At 45.3% G+C, this 24032-nt stretch overlaps 2 protein-coding genes across 7 annotated transcripts in view; both read right to left on the reverse strand.

Moving 5' to 3' along the window:
- The window catches only part of VWCE (von Willebrand factor C and EGF domains), a 448320-nt gene that overhangs the window by 170125 nt on the left and 254163 nt on the right, over positions 1 to 24032 (reverse strand). For 4 of the 6 annotated variants that reach the window (XM_068260103.1, XM_068260099.1, XM_068260100.1 and 1 more), the window contains 2 exons: positions 17884 to 18031; positions 11687 to 11847 (listed from right to left, as the gene is read on the reverse strand). The gene's annotated coding sequence lies outside the window, so the exon portion shown is untranslated. Of the gene's footprint in view, positions 1 to 11686; positions 11848 to 17883; positions 18032 to 24032 lie in introns of those variants that run through there. The other 2 variants (XM_068260101.1, XM_068260102.1) reach the window with 2 other exon arrangements.
- The window catches only part of LOC137538100 (4-galactosyl-N-acetylglucosaminide 3-alpha-L-fucosyltransferase 9-like), a 67485-nt gene that overhangs the window by 22899 nt on the left and 20554 nt on the right, over positions 1 to 24032 (reverse strand). The gene's annotated exons all lie outside the window — the stretch shown is intronic.

A 24032-nucleotide genomic window follows, 5' to 3' on the forward strand; every position in this document is an offset into this window, starting at 1 on the left:
GTGACCCCATTTTAGAAAGAAGACACCCCAAGGTATTCTGTTAGGAGTATGGTGAGTTCATAGAAGATTTTTTTTTTGTCACAAGTTAGCGGAAAATGACACTTTGTGAAAAAAAAAACAATACATATCAATTTCCGCTAACTTGTGACAAAAAATAAAATCTTCTATGAACTCATCATACACCTAAAAGAATACCTTGGGGTGTCTTCTTTCTAAAATGGGGTCACTTGTGGGGTTCCTATACTGCCCTGGCATTTTAGGGGCCCTAAACCGTGAGGAGTAGTCTTGAACCCAAATGTCTCAAAATGACCTGTGAAATCCTAAAGGTACTCATTGGACTTTGGGCCCCTTAGCACAGTTAGGCTGCAAAAAAGTGTCACACATGTGGTATCGCCGTACTCAGAAGAAGTAGTATAATGTGTTTTGTGGTGTATTTTTACATATAACCATGCTGGGTGGGAGAAATATCTCTGTAAATGACACATTTTTTTATTTGTTTTACACACAATTGTCCATTTACAGAGAGATTTCTCCCACCCAGCATGGGTATGTGTAAAAATACACCACAAAACACATTATACTACTTCTCCTGAGTATGGCGATACCACATGTGTGACACTTTTTTGCAGCCTAGGTGCGCTAAGGGGCCCAACGTCCTATTCACAGGTCATTTTGAGGCATTTGTTTTCTAGACTACTCCTCACGGTTTAGGGCCCCTAAAATGCCAGGGCAGTATAGGAACCCCACAAGTGACCCCATTTTAGAAAGAAGACACCCCAAGGTATTCCGTTAGGGGTATGGTGAGTTCATAGAAGATTTTATTTTTTCTCACAAGTTAGTGAAAAATGACACTTTGTGAAAAAAACAATAACAATCCAATTTCCGCTAACTTTTGACAAAAAATAAAATATTCTATGAACTCATCATACACCTAACAGAATACCTTGGGGTGTCTTCTTTCTAAAATGGGGTCACTTGTGGGGTTCCTATACTGCCCTGGCATTTTACGGGCCCAAAACTGTGAGTAGTCTGGAAACCAAATTTCTCAAAATGACTGTTCAGGGGTATAAGCATCTGCAAATTTTGATGACAGGTGGTCTATGAGGGGGCAAATTTTGTGGAAGCGGTCATAAGCAGGGTGGCCTCTTAGATGACAGGATGTATTGGGCCTGATCTGATGGATAGGAGTGCTAGGGGGGTGACAGGAGGTGATTGATGGGTGTCTCAGGGGGCGGTTAGAGGGGAAAATAGATGCAATCAATGCACTGGGGAGGTGATCGGAAGGGGGTCTGAGGGGGATCTGAGGGTTTGGCCGAGTGATCAGGAGCCCACACGGGGCAAATTAGGGCCTGATCTGATGGGTAGGTGTGCTAGGGGGTGACAGGAGGTGATTGATGGGTGTCTCAAGGTGTGATTAGAGGGGGGAAATAGATGCAAGCAATGCACTGGCGAGGTGATCAGGGCTGGGGTCTGAGGGCGTTCTGAGGTGTGGGCGGGTGATTGGGTGCCCGCAAGGGGCAGATTAGGGTCTAATCTGATGGGTAACAGTGACAGGTGGTGATGGGGGTGATTGATGGGTAATTAGTGGGTGTTTAGAGGAGAGAATAGATGTAAACAATGGATTTGGGAGGTGATCTGATGTCGGATCTGCGGGCGATCTATTGGTGTGGGTGGGTGATCAGATTGCCCGCAAGGGGCAGGTTAGGGGCTGATTGATGGGTGGCAGTGACAGGGGGTGATTGATGGGTGGCAGTGACAGGGGGTGATTGATGGGTGATTGACAGGTAATCAGTGGGTTATTACAGGGGAGAACAGATGTAAATATTGCACGGGCGAATTGATAAGGGGGGGGGGGGTCTGAGGGCAATCTGAGCGTGTGGGCAGGTGATTGGGTGCCCGCAAGGGGCAGATTAGGGTCTAATCTGATGGGTAACAGTGACAGGTGGTGATAGGGGGTGATTGATGGGTAATTAGTGGGTGTTTAGAGGAGAGAATAGATGTAAACAATGGATTTGGGAGGTGATCTGATGTCGGATCTGCGGGCGATCTATTGGTGTGGGTGGGTGATCAGATTGCCCGCAAGGGGCAGGTTAGGGGCTGATTGATGGGTGGCAGTGACAGGGGGTGATTGATGGGTGGCAGTGACAGGGGGTGATTGATGGGTGATTGACAGGTAATCAGTGGGTTATTACAGGGGAGAACAGATGTAAATATTGCACGGGCGAATTGATAAGGGGGGGGGGGTCTGAGGGCAATCTGAGCGTGTGGGCAGGTGATTGGGTGCCCGCAAGGGGCAGATTAGGGTCTAATCTGATGGGTAACAGTGACAGGTGGTGATGGGGGTTATTGATGGGTAATTAGTGGGTGTTTAGAGGAGAGAATAGATGTAAACAATGGATTTGGGAGGTGATCTGATGTCGGATCTGCGGGCGATCTATTGGTGTGGGGGGGTGATCAGATTGCCCGCAAGGGGCAGATCAGGGGCTGATTGATGGGTGGCAGTGACAGGGGGTGATTGACGGGTGATTGACAGGTGATTGACAGGTGATTGACAGGTGATTGACAGGTGATCAGGGGGGATAGATGCATACAGTACACGGGGGGGGGGGGTCTGGGGGGGGGGGTCTGGGGAGAATCTGAGGGGTGGGGGGGTGATCAGGAGGGAGTAGGGGGCAGATTAGGGACTTAAAAAAAAAATAGCGTTGACAGATAGTGACAGGGAGTGATTGATGGGTGATTAGGGGGGTGACTGGGTGCAAACAGTGGTCTGGGGGGTGGGCAGGGGGGGGTCTGAGGGGTGCTGTGGGCGATCAGGGGGCAGGGGGGGGGAAATCAGTGTGCTTGGGTGCAGACTAGGGTGGCTGCAGCCTGCCCTGGTGGTCCCTCGGACACTGGGACCACCAGGGCAGGAGGCAGCCAGTATAATAGGCTTTGTATACATTACAAAGCCTATTATACACTGTTGCAGCGGCGATCCGGATGCCAGTAACCCGCCGGCGCTTCCGAACGGCCGGCGGGTTACGGCGAACGGGGGGCGGAGCCAGTCCCCGGCGGCTGATCGCGTCACGAATGACGCGATCGCCGCATAGCCACTCCCGCAGCCGCCCCCGCCGATGGGCGTATTGCGGTCGTTTGGGACCGGTCTTTGCCGCCGCCCATCGGCTGGGGGCGGTCGTTAAGTGGTTAAGATAGATAGAAGGAATACAGTGATACAGTGCATGGAGCATGTGCAAAGAGGACTTCCCACAGTATAATGTACCTTTGCACAGAAAAGTGTTGCGTGCATAAAGAGAAAACTGTGAAAAATGAAAGCAAAGTGCCAAATGCATAAGGAGAAAACTACAGCAAAAAAAAGTGCATATGTGAGACCAAGGACCAAAACAATCATTATAAATTGGGCTGAGAGGGCTCACTCGGAGGTGCAACAGTTAAAAGTGAATACAAAGTGACCAGAAGGAATCTAGCAATAAGTTATTAGTGCAGCACTGAAGAGCTGCCAAAAAATGGCAAAATAACAGCATGATGATTGAAATAAAAAAAAAATGTACAGCAGTGAAAGGGTGAATAGCTCCAGGGAGATCAAAGCCCAAAGCTGCCAGAATCTCAGAGTGAGACAGAGCAGAGCAATGCCGTGCAGAAAGTGAAACTTACTGAATAGGACAGTCACTCTGGATCTGCACAGTTACACTTCAGCTGCAGCAGCCACTCCTCCCTGGCCGGAACTAAAGATTAATTGTAGGCTGAGCCAGGGAGGTATACATTCGCTAGAGGAAAAATAGTTCCCTCCTCACCTGCCAGATGCACTTAGGGACCTGAAAAAAGGTTTGTAGATGTACTTCTGCATGTTGGGAGGCAGGGCCCAGGAGAGAGTAGGTATTCTATAATTGTAGTTAAAAGTTTTCTGCAGTCAGCCTGGGCCCCCCCTCCTGGCATAGCATAGCGCAGCCGGACACCATAGCCAATGCTATGGTTGCTATGGCTATCCCGACGCCTCTGGCAAACAGCTTCTTGTGTAGTGACGGCCGTGCTGGACTGGTGCGCACCATGGCCAGAGTGCAGGCCGTGGCGGTTTTCAAGCCCAGTGCTTTAAAACATCTTGCATGCGTATACATCAATCAGGGAGTGTAATTAAAGTACTGCTTCACACTGACGCACCAAACTCACTGTGTAACGCACCGCAAACAGCTGTTTGTGTAGTGACGGCCGTGTTGGACTGGTGCGGACCATGGTGAGATTGCTCTTCCTCAGTGAAATCAGGTAAACGGCGTAGGATTTCCACTCCCGACAGGATCGTGCGCACCCGAGAGGGGAGATTAAGCCGTCATATGAGAGCTGGCATCTCCCCCCCCCCCCCCCCTCAGTGATCAGAAGCCATTGCGTATGGCTACTGATCACTACGATCGCCAGTGGATCATAGTGATCACCAGTAAGAGTTGCGGCGATGGGGGGGGGGGGGAGGATCCACTATCCATTCATCTTCCTGCCGTTCCCCCGGCCAGCATCCCCACTCGCTCTGACGTCAGTGGCGGGTGCTGGCTTGATGTCGTCATCAAGCCGCGACCCGGAACGGTGCGGCAGTACAAGCGGGGATGCCGGCCAGAGCGGAGGGGTCCATTGTGGCTCATCGCTGGAGCCTGGAAGGAGGGAATTCTGGCTATGGGGGGACACACAGCCCAGCAAGCAACACTGGGGATCCGACTACCTGACCCCCCCCCCCCCCCCCAACATGCCCCCCCATGCAAATTCGCCTGGTCCTTAAGGGGGGGTTAGGCAGCCGGTCCCCAAATGGTTAAATATATTCCAGTATTGTTTATAATTTAATGGACAAATATTATGTAGGCTAAGAAGAGGACATAGGTCATCATTAGCTTTTGTGACGTTGTTTACAGTACATCCAGAACACAATATAGTAGAATGCAGTAAATTATCAGGATACCCACTTTTAAGGTAGTTTCCCTCCATTCAGCATCAGAAATACTTCCTATATCTTTATATTGCTGTATATCGGTATGTAGCCTCACCCTCCCAGCGATACTAAGCATAAGCTCTTTAGATATGCCGAATTCTCATCCCAGAGCATTCTGTGAGACCAGGTATATTTTCTACTGCCTTTAGAACTCTCAATAAAAAACATTCACAGAGCTGCTAGAATAGGTGATCACTGTAGGGATACCATGGTCACCTGTATGACAAGGAGAAACCAGGAGCCAAATGTCGCAGTATTGGGGGGTATTAGATGTTAGATTGTAGTACTAGAGTATTTATACTCACAAAGGTGGGTTGCAGTCCCTGCTACCACTGTATATTGCTAGCTGGGAAATAATCATCCCTGCTCTGTATTCCAGGTCCTACTGGAACTGGACGGTTACACTCCTGGTTGGTCCTTCTTGGGTGTAGATAACACCCCACCTGGAAGGTGAACACCTCCAAAGGAGATGTAATGTATAGTACTGGGGGTGGAAGCGCCCAAAAATAGGTAATGTAATAAAACAAAAAATAATAATAAGATGTAGGAAGGTGTCTTTACCACTCCAGATGGAAGAACCCAAACCACAGGGTAAATGAAAAAGCAGGCTGAGACCCGTGAAACGCGTTGTCCTTTTAATTGTGCTGAATAAATAACTTAATCTTTTTACATTTACCCTGTGCTTTGGGTTCTTCCATCTGGAGTGGTAAAGACACCTTCCTCCACCTTATTATTATTTTTTGTTTCATTACATTACTATTTATGGGCGCCTCCACCCCCCAGTACCACCTGTGATAAATATCAGAGTTTAGATTAAAGTGAACCTCCGGACTAAAAATCTACTCAGCAGCACTGAAAAGGCTTGGTGTTTAACAGTTTCACAGCATCAGAACTTTGTTTTTCTTACCAAAGCATCATTTTTAGCTGCATATTTAGGTAAGCTCCACCCATCAAAGAAAAAAAAGCCTGGGCTTTTTTTCCCTGATGCTGTGCAGAGCATGCTGGGATTTCCTATGTTGTTATTCATGTTGCCTAGCAACTGGGAGAGGTGCTCAGAACACAGGACAGTTGGAACTGTGTCTCATGCTCCCTGTCACCTTCTTTCAACCAAAAAGATGGCTGACCTCATGAAATCAAACATTTACCTGTTCTTTTAAAACAGGGTGGGTAAGAGATTATATCACCTATCTATTTTAATTAACATAACTAATGTAACTTAATGACAGTATGTTTGTTTAGGCTGGAGTTCATCTTTAAGGAGAAAAAAGATTTAAAAATGGGCAAACATTGCTGAAATCATTTATAGTGCGTAAATATTGTAAAAAGAAAATTGTATTCATTACATTATTTTTACGACAGTTCCTCTTTAACTGTTCACAGTAGAACCTCCTGGAAAACCATGATCCAATATTCTGTTTGCTATAATTCAGAAAAATGCTACACTTCAGGTATGCAAAATGTATGTGGCTCATACCTTAAAACAAGTGGCACCGGTTTATCTAAGGACTATGACACAAATAATAGCTTACTAAATGATACCATACTTGTGTAAACACATTGTGTAAAACAACTGCACTAAACACCTGTGACATGCGGGTGGAGGGAGGGTGTGGCCAGGAAGTTTCAATGGCTCAGATCAACCACAGTTCTTTCATATGCATTTAACTAAAACATTATTTCATTAACCTCCCTGGCATTTAATTTCCTCAGGATTTCTGTGCAAAAAGTGGTTCAATTAGTTTTAAATAATTTCCAAGCATTCTTTTTTTCACTTACCGGTACTTTTTTTTAAATATTGAATTTAATACAGGTTATTGCAGGGGTCCCCAAACTTTTTTGGTCAAGGGCTGGGTCAACATACTTCAAACTAATGGGGGGCCGGAGTATACATAATATGATGTAGAAAATATTACATTGAACCCAGGTAGTGTAAACTATTACCTGTTAACACGCTAAGCCCTTTTCTTCCCATTTAACCAAAGCAGATATTATGCCCCCAACACAGTGTGTGCAGATGCGTACGTTAAAAAAGGGCTCCGGGAAAAAAGGGTGCAGGGTTTTAAAAGATAATCATGAATAACGTTTAAAAAAAATTTGTGCTATATTTCGTTTAACAACAATGTTTTATAAAGTTATAAATCATTAAATAATGTGTATGAAATCGGCAATTTTAAAAACGTTAATCTTCCCTGTTTAAAAAGTGAAATTTATAATAACGTTTTATAAAACATTAAAAAGAATTTTACTAAAGCTATACCTAACCCTACTCTCACACAGAACCCTCCCTGTACCTATCCCTAACCCCTAGACCCCCCTGTTGGTGCCTAACCCTAAGACCCCCCTGGTGGTGCCTAACCCTAAGACCCCCTGGTGGTGCCTAAACCTAAGACCCCCCTGGTGGTGCCTAACCCTAAGACCCCCCTGTTGGTGCCTAAACCTAAGACCCCCCTGATGGTGCCTAAACCTAAGACCCCCCTGGTGGTGCCTAAACCTAAGACCCCCCTGTTGGTGCCTAAACCTAAGACCCCCCCTGCTGGTGCCTAAACCTAAGACCCCCCTGGTGGTGCCTAAACCTAAGACCCCCCTGGTGGTGCCTAAACCTAAGACCCCCCTGGTGGTGCCTAAACCTAAGACCCTCCTTGTGATGCCTAAACCTAAGACCCCCTGTGATAAGCATTAATAACGTTTGAAAAAAATATGGTGCGGTTTTTCGTTTAAAAATGTTTAAAAAAAAATTTGTACGGTTTTTCGTTTAAAAGTAATGTTTTAAAAAAATATTGTACTGTTTTTCGTTTAAAAATAATGTTTAAAAAATTATAAATCATTAAATAATGTGTAATCATGAGAAGCAGTTATAAAACATTAAAAGTCTCTGGGCGCCGCTTTTAAAACGTTATTTTTCTCCGGCGCCCTTTTTTCCTGTTGGGTGCCGATTAAACGATATTTATTATGGGAGTGAATGGCAGCGCCCTTTTTGTCCACCTGCCTCATGCGCCCAAATTTCCTGCTTCCGTGTGCAGATAGTATGCCCCCCAACACAGCATGTGCAAATATTATGCCCCCAATACAGCATGCGCAGATAGTAAAAAACGTATTTTCGCCAGACAGTGAAGTATACTCAGGGGGCAACCTGTTGTCCAATTGGACAGCAGTGTCACTTGATGCGGAATTGGATTGGAAGCCAGTGAATGACTGCTCGCTGGCTTCTACAGTATGTGGATGGGTGGTGCAAGCACTGCCATTCTATAAGTGAGACACCAATATTTAAAGATGTAGTGGACCGCATCTATAAGTAATAAATTTTATCAGTGGGGGGGGGGGGGGGGAGGAGTCAGTGAAAAAGCCTTGGAGGGCCGCATTCAACCCACGAGCCTTAGTTTGAGGACCACTGGGTTATTGTTTTGAAAAAAAATTAGTTTGCCGCCAGATGTTGATGATGCTGCATGACCCTGGTGTCATTAACACCGATTGCCTGGGAACATGTTATCGCCAAGGGAGAAACAAATTCGCTGAGGGACATGGAAGAAGACACTGGGAAAGCTATCGGAGGTATACAACGATGGATCAGCATGCCAAAGGTAAATATAAGCCCCAGTATAGGTTAACCAGCTAAAGGTGCTCCAGTACAGGTAAGCCAGCTATAGATTTCACAGTATAGGTAAGCCAGGTATGAGTGTCCCCAGTATAGGTAAGGCAGCTATAGGTCCCACCGTATAGTTAGAAAAATATAAGTTCCAAAGTTTCACAGGGGGGCCCAGTTATTTCTAGTTACCACCCTGCTTGAAAGTAGCAGGATCTGAACTTGAAACAGAGGTATGAAACCAAGAGATAGTCGGTGGAGAGCATTGGCGTATATAACAGGAGTTATATAAGGCAAAATATCACTTGTTGGGAACCCGAACTTCTTTCCACAGTGCGCCACACTCTTTCAGGCCACTGCAGTTTAGGTGTTTCCACAGGTTGGGACAAGTCAATCCTCACATTGGCTGTTTCAAGGATCCTCCTGCCCCCATCAAGTGTGGAGACTCTGTGGCTTGTCCCCTGTCGTGTAAAGTTTAGAGCAGCGTTTTTTGACCGGTGTTCCGCGGCACACTAGTGTGCCACGGGATGTTGCCTGGTGTGCCATTCAGGTCTGGCCTCTCGCTCCTCCCCTCCCCGCGGCCACCGCTCCTGTCACCTTATCATGAGCGGGCGGCCGCTTGTCCGATTAGATTCCCCCGTAGTAGCCGCTCTCCTCTGTGGCATCTCCTATTACAGCAGCGCGCTCGGCGGCTGCTGTGATGACCAGGAAGCGGTACAGCGGTTCCCATGGTAACGGCGATGCATATCGTCGCTACAGGAAGCTGCTGTACCACTTCCTGCTCATCACAGCAGCCGCCGAGCGCGCGCTGCTGTAATAGGAGATGTCACAGAGGAGAGCGGCTACTACGGGGGAATCTAATCGGACAAGCGGCCGCCCGCTCATGATAAGGTAACAGGTGCGGTGGCCGCGGAGGGGGGAGGGGCACACCTACCCATACTAGGAAACTATATTGGGCACTATACTAGCTATACTGGGCACTATACTGGGGCACTACCTACCTATACTGGGCACTATACTAGCTATACTGGGCACTACCTACCTATACTGGGCACTATACTAGCTATACTGGGCACTTTACTGGCTATACTGGGGCACTACCTACCCATACTGGGCACTATACTTGGGCACTACCTATCCATACTGGGACTATACTAGCTATACTGGGGCACTATACTAGCTATACTGGGGCACTATACCTGGGTAACTATACTAGCCATATTGGGGCAACTAAACTCCCTATACTGGGGCAACTATGCTAGCTATGCAGCCGCACCCCAGTCCCCCCCCTCCCCATAGCCTGCTGTGCACGGCACTGTCCACTAGGTCGCGCAAACAAACGCCGATTCCTGACGATTCCTGTCGTTCCGTCCGTGCGGTAGATTTCCCTCGATCGGCGGCGGGTCGGGAGTGCATCAATAGTGGCGTTCGAATGCCCGACGACCAACGCTAGCGGCAATACATTACCTGCTCAGGGCGGCGCGAGTCCCTGCTTTCTCGCTGTCTCTTCTCCGCTGGGTTCCGAGTGCCGGCTGGCTACTTACTGTCATGGCAGGGAGTTTAAACAGTAGAGCGCCCTCTACTGTTTAAACTTCCCGGCAGGAAGTTCAGTGAAGCTGCAGCCCTGGGGCCCGGAGCGGAGAAGACGACAGCGGAGACCGGGGGACTCGTGCTGGCCGGAGCAGGTAATGTATAGCTGGGGGGGGGGGGGGGGGGGGCAGCAGCTCCACAGATTGTGATCAGTTTCATGCTGAAATGTATTGCACAATCTGTTTGCAGTAAAGGCAGCCATATGATCCCTCTCTGATCAGATTCGATGAGAGCCAGGGATCTATCTGTTGATCGATCTGATGGCCAAATCGACCAGTGTATGGTCACCTTTAGAAGAAGTTTCAGCACTGCCAGAGAATGTTTACATGTCTCTCTTGCTACAATTAAGTAAAACACAAGATAATATTATCATCTGGTCTGATTGGGATCCCACTGCAGGGAGCTTTCTATTGAAAAAGCAAGTCCTGTGTTTAACTGTTTGAATGCTGTTCTGCTAAAAAAAAAAATGGTGGTAGTTTAATATATGCTGTAAATAATCTTTTAGTACAAAGAAGAAATGCTGGATTTCATACCACTTTAAGGTTTTACTGCAGAGCTAATTACCCTTTGAACTTACCTTTCATTTTTTTACTATAATTAATTTTTATTCATACAAACTTTCCAAATACAGAAAAGAAAATTAATTTTCCAACAAAATTAAAATAAAACATAATCAAAATAACTCCCAGGTCCTCCTCTGGAAATATCTAAGAGGGTCATCACCAGAATTATACAAACATAATTTATAAAACAAGGAAATCTTGTGTCTCTAGGAGCTTAATTCAACACAAAAAGTTTCTCAAAACAAGAAAGATTAACTGTTCTTAAGTTTTTTCTAATCTCCATTAAAAAAAAAAAAAACGCTCCGACTGTCTGTGCTCCAAAAATCACCCTTTGAACTTTCCTGCTCTGTTTCATAGTTTAAAATGCAGAGTATAGTTTGTAAACTGTGAATATTAGAGAATGATGTAATGTTAAAAAAAAAAAAAAGCTATATAACTGAAAATAAAAATATGTTGTTGTGTTTTTTTGTGTTTTTTTTTTGCTACTAATGTATAGAATTACTGTACTACACATACAATTCATTATATCATATGTTTTTTTTTTTTTTTTTTGCTTCATTGTCTCTTTATAACACACAAGCGTGCATCCTGCCTTTTTCTTGTTTATAAGGTAATAAATAAGTCAGCCTCCAGATCCCTCTCACCGCAGGTTCCCTTTAAATTTGCAGTTACTGATTAAATTGATTGATAGTTCCCAAATCTGATTGCTTAATAGTGTGTTATTTTACCACTGATAAATAATGAATAATAAGGACAACTTTGTTCTATTTAGATGGCATAAAGCAGATTTATGGCTGATCAAACATAAAACCATACAAGATACTATTCGTTTTGGTACATAACAGCAAACGTTCCCCCCCCCCCCCCCCCCACACACCAGACTATGGCTGTTAGCATTCTGATTTGGTATCTGAGCTATGCAGGGCCACACAGGGCTCACAGAAATGCAAATATGCGGAGCAGGATATTAATAATACTCACGACAAATGTGTAGTGTAAAGTCTTAGCAGCACACTCAGACAGCATTGTTAAGCTGAATGGAAAGGTATCTCACTCTGTACACCTTTGAAATCCCATGGAGATAAACGCCGTCCCACAGTAAACATATCAGGAAAGTAACAAGGGCATTCATACAATTTGATCTGAACCTGTTGAATGCATAAATGCATGTCAGATAAATGGATGTCAGCTTATTAGTTAGGTAGGACGAAAATTTACATATAGATTAAAACTCAGTGTGTGTGGGTGTTAAAGGAATACTATCAATGCCAAGTGTTCTAAGATTACAATGTACAAATAATGCCTAAGTAGCTGTGTAAACATTTTCCTACTCTTTTCATGTAAATATCAGAGCAAAAGCTTTACTTTATTGAGAGTAGGATTCAGCTATATTGGGACAAATCAATTGCAGAAGGGGTGTTTGCTTCAATGCACAGCCAGTGTTGCATATCAGACTACAGAGTATTCTTCTCAGAAAGCAAAAACAGTATGAAAAGCTTACCTCCCAACATTTTAAAATTAGAATCGGACACAGGCCACACCCCTAGCCACACCCTTAGCCACACCCCCTAACCACCTAAGTCACGCCTACCATAAAGTTTTTTGAAGATTTTTTTTTTTAAATATTGATGCCCTTATATTTTTTTAACTAAATATATCCCTCATATACCCTGCCCGTGGGTGGGGCTAACTGTAATGTAGTTATACCAGCTAATGTAGTTACATAAATAAAATATGAAGTAAATGCACATGACAGACAGCATTTCCCCAGTAAATGCATGAAATGAGAGACAGCGTTTCCCACTAAATGCACATAAGAGACAGCGTTTCACCAGTAAATGCACGTAATGACAGACAGCGTTTCCCCCGTAAATGCACATAATAAGAGACAGCTTTTCATAAGTAATTGCACATAATAAGAGACAGCTTTCACCAGTAAATGCACATAAGAGACAGATTTTCACCAGTAAATGCACATAATAAGAGACAGCTTTTCACTAGTAAATGCACATAATGACAAACAGCCAGTTGTCCCCAGTATATGTAGGCAGGGGTATATGTGCCCAGTATTTGTAGCCAGAGGTATATGTGCCCAGTATATGTAGGCAAGGGGATATGTGCCAGTATATGTAGCCAGGGGTATATGTGCCCAGTATATGTAGCCAGAGGTATATGTCCCCAGTATATGTAGCCAGGTGTATATGTGCCCCAGCATATTGTAGCCAGGTGTATATGTGCCCCAGTATATTGTAGCCAGGTGTATATGTGCCCCAGTATATTGTAGCCAGGTGTATATGTGCCCCAGTATATTGTAGCCAGGTGTATATGTGCCCCAGTATATTGTAGCCAGGTGTATATGTGCCCCTGTATATTGTAGCCAGGTGTATATGTGCCCCAGTATATTGTGGCCAGGTGTATATGTGCCCCAGTATATTGTAGCCAGGTGTATATGTGCCCCAGTATATTGTAGCCAGGTGTATATGTGCCCCAGTATATTGTAGCCAGGTGTATATGTGCCCCAGTATAGCCAGCAGTATATGTGCCCAGAATAGGTAGCCAGGTGTTGTCCCGTCCCCCCCAGGAGGAGAGAGCGAGGGAAGGAGAACAGTGGAGAAGGGGGGCCATCTCCCCCCCCTTCCCTCACCTTAGGGTGCTCTCGCTGTCCCCTCCGGAATGAAGTGCTGTGGCTGGCAGAGGGGCGGAACTTACCATCCGTGTCCTCCGTCTGGTCTCGTCGCCGGCGCGGGATGATTTGCCACTACTCTGGTCTGATCCAGACCAGAGCAGCGGCTGCGGGACCAGAACTTCCGGCTGGCGCATGGAGCGACACGGAAGGTAAGTCCCGCCCGCTGCCAAACGCTGCCGCACACACAGATCAGAGGTGAGAGAGAGGGAGGGAGAGCACCCTAAGGTGAGAGAAGGGGGGGAGATGGCCCCCTTCTCCGCCGCTGCCCACCGCTTTCCCTCCACTGCGCTGCTCTCCTCCTGCTAATACTGACAGCCGCCCGGGACTTGGGGGGCTCTTACCGGGATAGCGGGAGAGCCCCCCCAAATCGGGAGAATCCCGACGAAAACGGGACGGTTGGGGACTATGACAGAGTTACACACAGGGTTAACTGATCAAGTGTGAGGGGAATTTCCCCTCCCCTCATGGCTCATTCATGTCAGTTTTGGAGTCAGTAAAGTTTGAAAGTATTTTGATAACAGTAAACAAAGAGGTTGCCAGTGAAATGTTTACACCAGTACTTAGCAGCACTTCCCAAACAATTCCTATCTTAATTGAAAAAAATACTGTATGTAGATCGATAGTGTTCCTTTAACTGAGTTTTTGTGTGTTGCATACATTTCTGTATTGATACTAAAGTTATAGCTCCCAATTGTCCCTCTTTTGGGAACCCAATCCCTCTGTCCCTGTAATGAAAATTCCACGACGCCAGGCGGATTGCGGAAATATGGTCGCATCTGTTCCGGCAGGCGGACTTTCCAATGCGGAATGCGGAAATTTGTCCGCATCCGCCGCGCAAGATTCTCCAGGCGCACCGCTCCAAACTCACTGGCGTGCTGCACATCAGGGCTCGGCCATCTTGCCTCTAGGTGGTGCGCGTGCGCCAGGCACGCCTTTATACCTCTAGAAAGCGTGTCAGCTGACCTGGAGGCCAGCTGACGTTTTTAGCCTGCCCTGATTGGTTGCTGCTTGGGGTGGAGTCTTCCAGGCAGTATATAAGGAAGTGCTTTTCAGTCACATTTCGTCTGTGTTTGCAATACCCTGTGTCAGCACTCAGACCTAGTCAGTTCCCGACTTCCCGTGTGATAATCCGGCAGGACCCCGGCTCTTGTCACACTTAGCCAGTCTTGTATTTGATATTGCGTCATATACTGGTTTATCGCCAGTATATACGCATATTGAACCGTATTGATTTTCTGTGTATGACTCTGTGCCTGTCTTGACCATCCTTTTGTACTTTGCCAGCCCGTACCGTTATCGACTATTGGCTTGGTTTCTGACTATTCTCTCGTCTCACGTTTCTGTACTGTTGCCGCCTGATCTGTTGCCGAACCTCTATTTATCTGACCTTTCTCCCTTCAGTGGAACGTCTCCCACTGTAGGGTTACTATCTGAGGCTTGCCTCTCTGAGACGCCCACCCTAGCAGACCGTTACTGCCAGAGGCCGAGACTCCTCCACTGCTTCCCTTAGAGGATCTCACACACGGGGTTCCCATTCAGAGGTAACCACACCTCTGAGGAATTACCATGCGGTGGACATTTCCACAAACTTGTGAATTTATACTGCATTGTATTTTGTTGCATTTGTTCGTGTGTCTACTACCTTTTTGATCAGCCCGCATTATTAGCAATTCCACAAATTGCTCTATATAATCGGGTCAAACCTTGTATTATTGGTGATTCTGCGGATCACCAATAATCAAGGCTCTGGGTGTGACACTGATCTTCACAGATCGTTACAGTCCCTCTTTCTTCCTCATGTGTTCCTCTTTCAATCAGGACTCATGTACAGATTTATGTAAATATGTGTATTTGTCTATTGAAAAAATGTGTTAAACTGATTCCAAACGTTATTTCCATCCTTTAAATTAATATGTTACACGCTGTACCTGTCCAAATCAAGAGCAATAAGTACTGATGGATGTTGCCAGCCTCATTTTTTGTTATATGACTGGCTCATTGTGCTTCTGAGTCATCAGACAAGGCACATCACTTTAAAGGGAATCAAGCGCCACTTTTTTTGGTCTATAGTTTCTAATAGCCATAGGAGCTGCCATGTTCCCCCTCCGCTTCTAGCTGCCCATTATTTATCCAGGGGAAGGTGTGAAGATAGCTTCTGTGGCTTCTGTAAACTCTTTGAATCACAGTGTCCAATTACCTGCCCTTCCTGCTGATGAAAGTTTTTGTTTTTTCTCTGCTAATGTGTGCAATAAAATAAATACAGCAGGCCTTATCTGCCTGAAATGTCTGCTGTTGGGCACGCCTTGGAGGTAGGAGGAAGTAGTATAATAAAAGCCTCTGCAAAACTTTTAAATGTAAAAAAAGGGGTAAAATTGAAGGTTTATTTAATAATGAGCCACATTGTTGGCATGCATGTTTAACGTGCTATTGAGGTGCCCTGGGTGCTAAGAAAAATAGTGCTTGAAAATAAAGCCTCCAGATCCCTCTCACCTCATGTCCCGTTTAAATTTGCAGTTACTAGTTAACCATTTCAGCCGCGCGGACGTGAGCTTCACATCCGCAGCGGCAGCAGCTAGAGCCGCAGGGACGCGATAGTCATGTCCCTGCAGTTTGGGGGGGTCTGGAGGCGATTGTGCGGGCCAATTCCCGCGATCGCGCTGCTGCTGCTAGCAGGGGGGATTGGCTGCAGGGGATAAAAGTCCCCTGTGCCTATCCGAGCATGTCCGCCAAGAATAAACACTGTTTTTGTTCAAAAACAATGTTTATTCTTACTTACAGCCGTCGCGCTGTATCCTATTAGCGTACAAAGTATGCTAATAGGATTTTTGCTCAGCGGGGACATCTTGTGGCCAAATAGTAAAACACACCTAATGACTTTAAGGTAACAAAAAAAATTATTTCTATGTCAAGAGGGCATATAATTATTAAATAATGGGCTTAAAATTAGTGATAGATGTAAAACTGAAAAAAATGGACCTTTATTTCCAAATAAAATATTGTTACCATACATTGTACTAGGGAACTAATTTTAACGTTGCAATAACCGGGACAAATGGCCAAATAAAATGTGTTGATTTTAATTATGGCAGCATGAATTATTTTAAAACTATAATGTCTAAAAACTGAAAAACAATGCATTTTTTCCATTTTTTTCTTATTATTCCCATAAAATTGCATTTAGAATAAAATAATTCTTAGCATAATGTACTACCCAAAGAAAGCCTAATTGGTGGCGAAAAAAACAAAGTATAGATCATTTCGTTGTGATAAGTAGTGATAAAGTTATTGGGGAATGAATGGGAGGAGTGCTGATAGGTGAAAATTCCTCTTGTCCATAAGGTGAGAAAAACCCGTGGGCTGAAATGGTTAATTTGATTGATAGTTCCCAAATATGATTGCTTAACAGTGTATAATTTAAAAAAACTACTGATAAATAATGAAAAATAAAGATAATTCTGCTCTGTTTAGATGGCATAAAGCAGATTTATGGCTGATCAAAACATAAATTCATACAAGATACTAATCTATTAGTTTTGACACATAACATAGGTCCAACAGGAAGTACCTGGCTGATGATGCAGATAAATGTGTGTCTGCTTATTAGTTGAAGTTAAATATAAGTAGGATGAAAATTTACAAAAAAAATGATAAGCCAGTGAACGTAGGTTTTTGTGTGTTGCATACATTTCTGTATTAATAGCAAAGTCCAAATGAGAACCTGTACTACTTTGTTACGGTTATCTGCAATTGCATCAAGAAGTACATCCCTTAGGCCTTGTTCACATTATAAATCGCCAGCACTATCGCAAACGCTGGCGATTTATGGGGAGATTTTGAATACGCTTTTACAAATGCTTTCAGAGCAATTTCAGCTTTTATAAGAGCTTTTCTAAGCGCTTTTGCGGAGCGATTGATTTTTCACTTCCTGAATCCTAACATCAGTCAGGAAGTGAACTCTTTAACCCAGAAATTAATAAATACAATGTATTTATTCATCAAAGCACTCGGGAAATCGCTATACAAGCACTTTGTGATTTCCCTATACCTGCCATTGAGCCAAAATGCTCAGAAAATGGTACATGTAGCGCGTTCGCGATTTTAAACAAATTGCAACGCTCAAATGTGAACACTGTCATAGGAAATCATTACACAAGTGCTTTTAGAGTGATTTGCAAAAACGCCAGCGCTTAAAAAAAACAACAAGCCCTAGGCTGGCTGCACACTTGTGTCTACTGCCCATGGTTTTCTGCAGACGATTTAGTGCGTGTTGTAACACAAGTATCACCCACCATAGTCAGCCACCACCTGCTGGCAGTCTGTGGGAATCGCAGGCACCTTGTGATTTAATGCGACAGGACAGAAGAGGGGTTTTTTCAAACGTGAGAATCGTGGTGGAAAAATTGTGGAGCTCTACGTGAACGCATGAACCTGGGACAGAAGTGGGTCTGACTGTAATAGAGCACATAGTATCACTAGGAAAGGCATCGGAGGGACTTACCTACTTCTTGTTTGGATAGGAATTGAAGGAAAATCTCTCACAGGGGATTCTGACAGCAGTGAAAACCCAGATCCACCTTGTCATATTTTTCCATTCCAAAATAATTCATTTGGGTGGAGCGTGGATTTAAGTGATATAGGTGTGGTTTCTGTTTGGAAGAGAGATTGCTGATAAAATGCAAATGATTTTGACTTATATACAAACATCTTCCAAACAGCATGAAGCTTGAAACTGAGATAATCACAATCATTTGGTGTTTTTGATTAGGCCATTTGCAAGCTGAATATAATTTGCATGCAAGCTGCAATTGTTTGCATCTGATTGACTATCTCTAGTGTGGAATAATATAATGAAGTGATTTGGTGCACTATTTATTATCAAACATTAATGAAAACCTGTAACAAAAAAACCCTCCCATGGGGGGTACTCACCTCGGGTGATGTTTCCTACCGTCCTCGGTCCCACGGCAGCAGCGAAAATCCTCCCGGAATGACGGAGATGTAAATATTTACCTCCCCGACTCCAGCACAGGCGCAATATCGGCTCTCCGCACGGAGATAGGCGGAAATAGCCGATCTCCGTCGGGCCGCTCTACTGCGCCTGCGCAGTACAGTGGAGCCAACAGAGATCGGCTATTTTCCCCTATCTCCGTGCGGAGAGCCAAAACAGCGCCCCCGCTGGAGCCAGGAGAGGTAAATAAATCAGCGCTTGTCAGGCTTGTCGAGGGAGGACTCCGGGACACTTCGGGGGAGCCAGCGCTGGACTGTCTGCAGCTACAGGAAAGGGGGAAGGCTTATTGGGACCCTGAGGCTTCCCCCTACCGAGGTGAGTACCCCCCAGGAGAACTTTATTTTGATACAGAGTCTCTTTAAGCAAGAGTATTATATAGGGCTGAACAAGAAAGAATGCCAATTGCAAATTGTATGTGCCAGAAAATGTGCATGAAACCCGCCTTTTTTGAAGAGTGTGGGAGGTGAACAGTTAATTTATAAATGTAATTGTATGTCTTGTATGTAGATGTAGTTTTACTATTTGGCCACAAGATGGCCTCAGTCATTTTTTTCATCCTGTAAGTGAGCGATCACATGAATTTTTTTTTCTTCAGAAAGATTGCTGCTTCTGATAGAAGCCATTGGTCTTTCTAACGGGGACTTGGGAACTGCTTACAGGACTGCGATTTTAGTCCAATGTAAAACGGGCGGCAGCACCGGAGCGTGCGGGCGCGCGTGCGATCGTCCGCGGGAGCGCACAGCAGTGCAGCAGCAGCCTTTTAGATATAGCAAGTATGTCCCAAAGGCTTAAAGGGACTCCGAGCAGTGCAGAAACTGCATACCATGCATACCATTTTGAAGCTCTCTTTCTCCTCTTTCCAATGATATATAAACCGCCGCCCTACCCCTTTTAGTTTTCGCTATTTTCACGATTGAAATCGCGGCCGCCGTTTATGTGTCGTTGGAAAGAGGAGAAAGAGAGCTTCAAAATGGTATGCATCTTTCCATAGTTGCTTGCATTAGACAGGACAACTTTTCCCCAAAGTCGGCAGCTGAATGGAGCTGCCGACTTTGGGGAAAAGTCGTCCTGTGTAATACAAGTAACTATGGAAAGATGCATACCATTTTGAAGCTCTCTTTCTCCTCTTTCCAACGACACATAAACCACCACCCTACGCCTTTTTGATCGCAATATATCGTTGGAAAGAGGAGAAAGAGAGCTTCAAAATGGTATGCATCTTTCCATAGTTACTGCACTGCTCGGAGTCCCTTTAATTTAAATTTATAGAAATCCTAAAGTAAACACTGCAGTGTTTACTTCCTGGACAGATGGGAGGCTGAACTGTGAGTGTTCATTTTATGGGGTTTTTTTTCCGTCCTAGTGCCTCTTTAAAGAGAACCCGAGGTGGCTTTGTATAACGTTAGTGGGGCACAGAGGCTGGTTGGGCACACTAACACCAGCCTCTGTTGCCCCATGGTGTGTGTCAAAGACCCCCCTTCTCGCCGCTATACCCCCGCAATGCTGGCGACACGCAGCGTGTCGCCAGCACAATGTTTACCCTAGCGCTGTCTGTCAGCGCCGCTCTGCCGCCTCCTCCGCATCGCCGCTACCCGCCCTCGTCCCTTCCCTCACGCTGATTGGAGGGAAGGGACGAGGGCGGGTAGCGGCGATGCGGAGGAGGCGGGGGAGCGGCGCTGACAGACAGCGCTAGGGTAAACATTGTGCTGGCGACGCGCTGCGTGTCGCCAGCACTGCGGGAAGGATAGCGGCGAGCAGGGGGGTCTTTGACACACACCATGGGGCAACAGAGGCTGGTGTTAGTGTGCCCAACCAGCCTCTGTGCCCCACTAACGTTATACAAAGCCACCTCGGGTTCTCTTTAAGCGTATTACTTTAGAAGTATCAGTTTAATGCAGTGTCAAAGAAATACGTTTCTAACTTGAATTTGTGAGCTATCCTTTACTGTGAACAATAGCTCTGCAATCCTCCTTAGCAGGTCTTTGCATTACACAAGAAGTGTTTATCTGCATTTGGTCCCTCTATGCTATAGTATTGTAAGCCTGAGTTGCAGATTGTGGATAACATCAGGAAACATATAAATCCATGTATACATGCTTGATTAACCATTGGCTGAGGCAGCCATTATAGGACATCCAAGCTAAAGGAGAAAAGATAAGCCTCATTTACCTGGGGCTTTTTCCAGTCCCTAGCTGGCTTTCTAGTACTCCGCAGCAGTTTCACTGCCCTCAAGTGCACCGCTATCACTCCGAGGGATCCCCAACCATAACTGTAGTTGCAGGCTTCGGTGCATGCGTGGGTGCATTCCACACGCCACTCTAGATCGTGCTTCCATGGCTAGGAGTGATCTGCACTTGCTCAGTTCACAAAGACGCTGCAGAATGCTCTCGGCTATGTAGCGCAATCTGGAGAGATGCGCGCAAGTGCAGTAACCTGCGACCACAGCTTTGGTCGAGGATCTTTCAGAGGGGACATCAGCACCTTTGGAGGCCAGTAGTGCTGCAGCGAGGGAACAGGTTGACTCCTAGGAGCTGGAACAAGCGGAAGTAAGTAAATTTAATCTCCCCCACCCTAAAATTTTCTTTAAAGTGGATCCGAGTTTAACTTTTACACATTGCATAATTATGTTCCTTTCCTATTGTTTATAGGGCATTCCTGAAGCCAAATACTTTTTTGTTTTTGTTATAATACTCTAATTCCTTACAAACTAGACAAGCCACGCCTACAGGTTTTTAGAGAGCCAAGGCACTTTCAGACAGTAGCAAGGGCTCATGGGAGCTCAGTCTGGGCAGGAGGAGGAGGAGGTATTACTAGCCAGAGATTTCAGAGGCAGAGGGGAGGAGGGAGGAGGAAGGGGGATTAGGTTTTTTTGCTCAAGATGCAGATAATCCTGCCTCTGTGTAATATTTACAAACAACATGGCTGCTGTCATTGTATCACATGATTAAATAATTATAATTCTATTAAAGCTGTTTGCAGCTATATTTGCTGTGTAAACTACCTAAACTTCAGATAAGATATATAGACAAGTTACTTGTTATAGTTAGTTTTTCATCTCGGATCCTATTTAAGGACCACTGTTGGTGAAAATCTAGTGTGTATACAGGAGCCCCCTGATATTGCCTAGGCTAGTAACAAGGGGCATAGCTAGAAATCATGGGGGCCCATTGCAAAGTTTTGGTATATATATATATATATATATATATATATATATATATATATATATATATATATATATATATATATATATATATATATATATATATATATATATATATATATATATAAATATATATAATTATTAGCAAAAATACAAAAGATCATCTGACTCTTGGGTGCATGCAAAAACAATTTAACTAAATATTAGCAAAATACATAATATGCACAAGACTACATAAATATACATAAATACCACTCTGTATTATAATAAAAAGCCACCAAAAAGACCCCCCAGAACAAGCATCATTACATAGAGGCTGCAGTCCTCTTAATCAAAAAAACATAGTTCGATGGGCCAAATTTTAATCAAGGCTGATGTAATGGAATGTAATTGAATACTATAGTCACTGAGTCCTTAATTGAAGGTATTGTATCAGAAGGACAGTATGCTGATCCGGCAGCTGCTAATGAGAATATATGTATTGATCATCTCACGCAATCCAGAGGACTTGATCCTGGACTCAATCACAGAACAGGCATCACACAGTCCATAGACCGATCAAACGAAAATGACATTGGACTAAAATCGCAGTCCTGTAAGCTAGCAAAGGCAACAGTTCATTTGAATGCGTGATGATTCCACCAACAAGAGGGTACATGCCCCAGTGTATGCAAGATTGAATGGCAAGCAAGCAGCATGCAGTTGAAGTAAAGCCATGCAATGCAATAGTATAACAGATGTCCGCTCAGGCAGTGCAATCGAAGTAGCAGGTCACATATATTGCAAGTTCATATTTACCACTCCGAAGTTACTCGGCAACGTGGAAGCTGATGTGGCCCATAGTACGGTTCTAAAGATGGTTCTGGGGTGTGATAGCTGGCTGGGACGCTGTCATCTGACATGTTTCGCCATCTCCATAACAGCCTCTTCAAAGATAAGCGTCCGGTCAGGAAGTGTATCGGCCGCAGAGTGCAGCGGGCATTTGAAAAAAGCCATGTGTCTAACCCCGCCCATCCGTCTCCCCTCCGCATAGCCAATCGCAAAGGAGCGGCTGGACTGAGGCGCAGAACAGCACCCAATGTCCACCACGCATGTGGGGAAGGACCCGTACGCGTCATGCGCTCCACAATGGGACGCAAACAGGAAGCGCACGCGTTCCATCGCAGGCAGAGGGGAGGAGAGGGGCGGCGCGGAATCCCCGCATATAATTATTACACACCTTTGTGCCCCCTTCTACCACACACACCAGTTTTAGGTAGCCAGTGTGCATATGTATCAATACGCCACCGGTGAGCTGGGCGCAGGTTGAGCCGAATGATGGATCACCTTGCTGCCGCACAAATCCCCCGCAGCGTTAAATACTGAGTCATATCAACTCAGAGGGATATGTAATTCAGGTTCTGGTGATCACTAGAACCTCTGATTACCCTTACACGACCCGTGCACTACAGCATTGCTGCTATAGCGGCGCCTGGTTTCAGCACTGAGCGCTGTGCACTGAAACAACCTGCTTCAGCCAGTGTTGTCCCCAGCATTAAGTATCCCCCCAGTATTAGATAAACCTAGGTACCCCCCTGTATATAGGTAGACAGACATGCCACCTAGTATAGGTAGCCACAAGTAGCCTCCTCAGTATAAGTATGCACAGGGGCACCCCGGTATAGGTAGCCAGAAGCATTCTCCCTTCCTCCCCCCAGTATAGGTAGCAATAAGTAGCCACCCCAGTGTAGGCAGCTAGAAGGTGCCCCCAGTATAGATACCCAGATATGACCCCCTTCCCTTGCAGAGTTATGTGAGTGAACCAGAGAAGAGAAGTAACTCACCTCTTCAGGCTTCACCGATGATCTACCTTGTCCAGACATCTGTTTTTCTGTCATTAGAGCACCCTCTCACCACTTTATTGAATGGCATGTCACATAATGACAGAGGGCACTGTAATTCCCAAGACGGGGATGCCTGGAGACAGACTGCTGGTGGAGCCTGGAGAGGTGAGTTACTTTTCTTCTACACTCCACTCAGGCTACTCTACTACAGGGCCTGCCTTGAGTCTTCATGAGGCCCATTGCAGACCCCTCTGTTGCCATTGGCACTCACATGGGCCCCCTTGGCTACAGGCAGTTATCCTTACTACTAGTAGTAGCTACAGGCATTATTCTACACTGCTAGTAAAGCGGCTGTGCTGCACTTGGTCGTGAACAGTTGCCTGAGGGATTGTGTTCGATTCTCTATGGGCGACCATCTTCAAAATGAAATTGCTTACTTCTGGCGCACTATGGGCAGCCACGGCACACAGAGCTCCCGAATCTTCTCATTAATACTTACTTTCACATTTCTTTCTTTATATTTAGTGAAGTTTAGTAGTTTTAGTAGGCTTAATGCTGTTAGAATAGAGCAGATCAGCAATCAACGGGTTTACTGCTTGCCGCCCACGTGGAGGAGTCGCTAACTGGGAGTCGACTCCACATAGTAATCCCCCTCT

The sequence above is a fragment of the Hyperolius riggenbachi genome, chromosome 11 (assembly GCF_040937935.1).
Source record: "Hyperolius riggenbachi isolate aHypRig1 chromosome 11, aHypRig1.pri, whole genome shotgun sequence".
Classification (NCBI taxonomy): Eukaryota; Metazoa; Chordata; class Amphibia; order Anura; family Hyperoliidae; genus Hyperolius; species Hyperolius riggenbachi.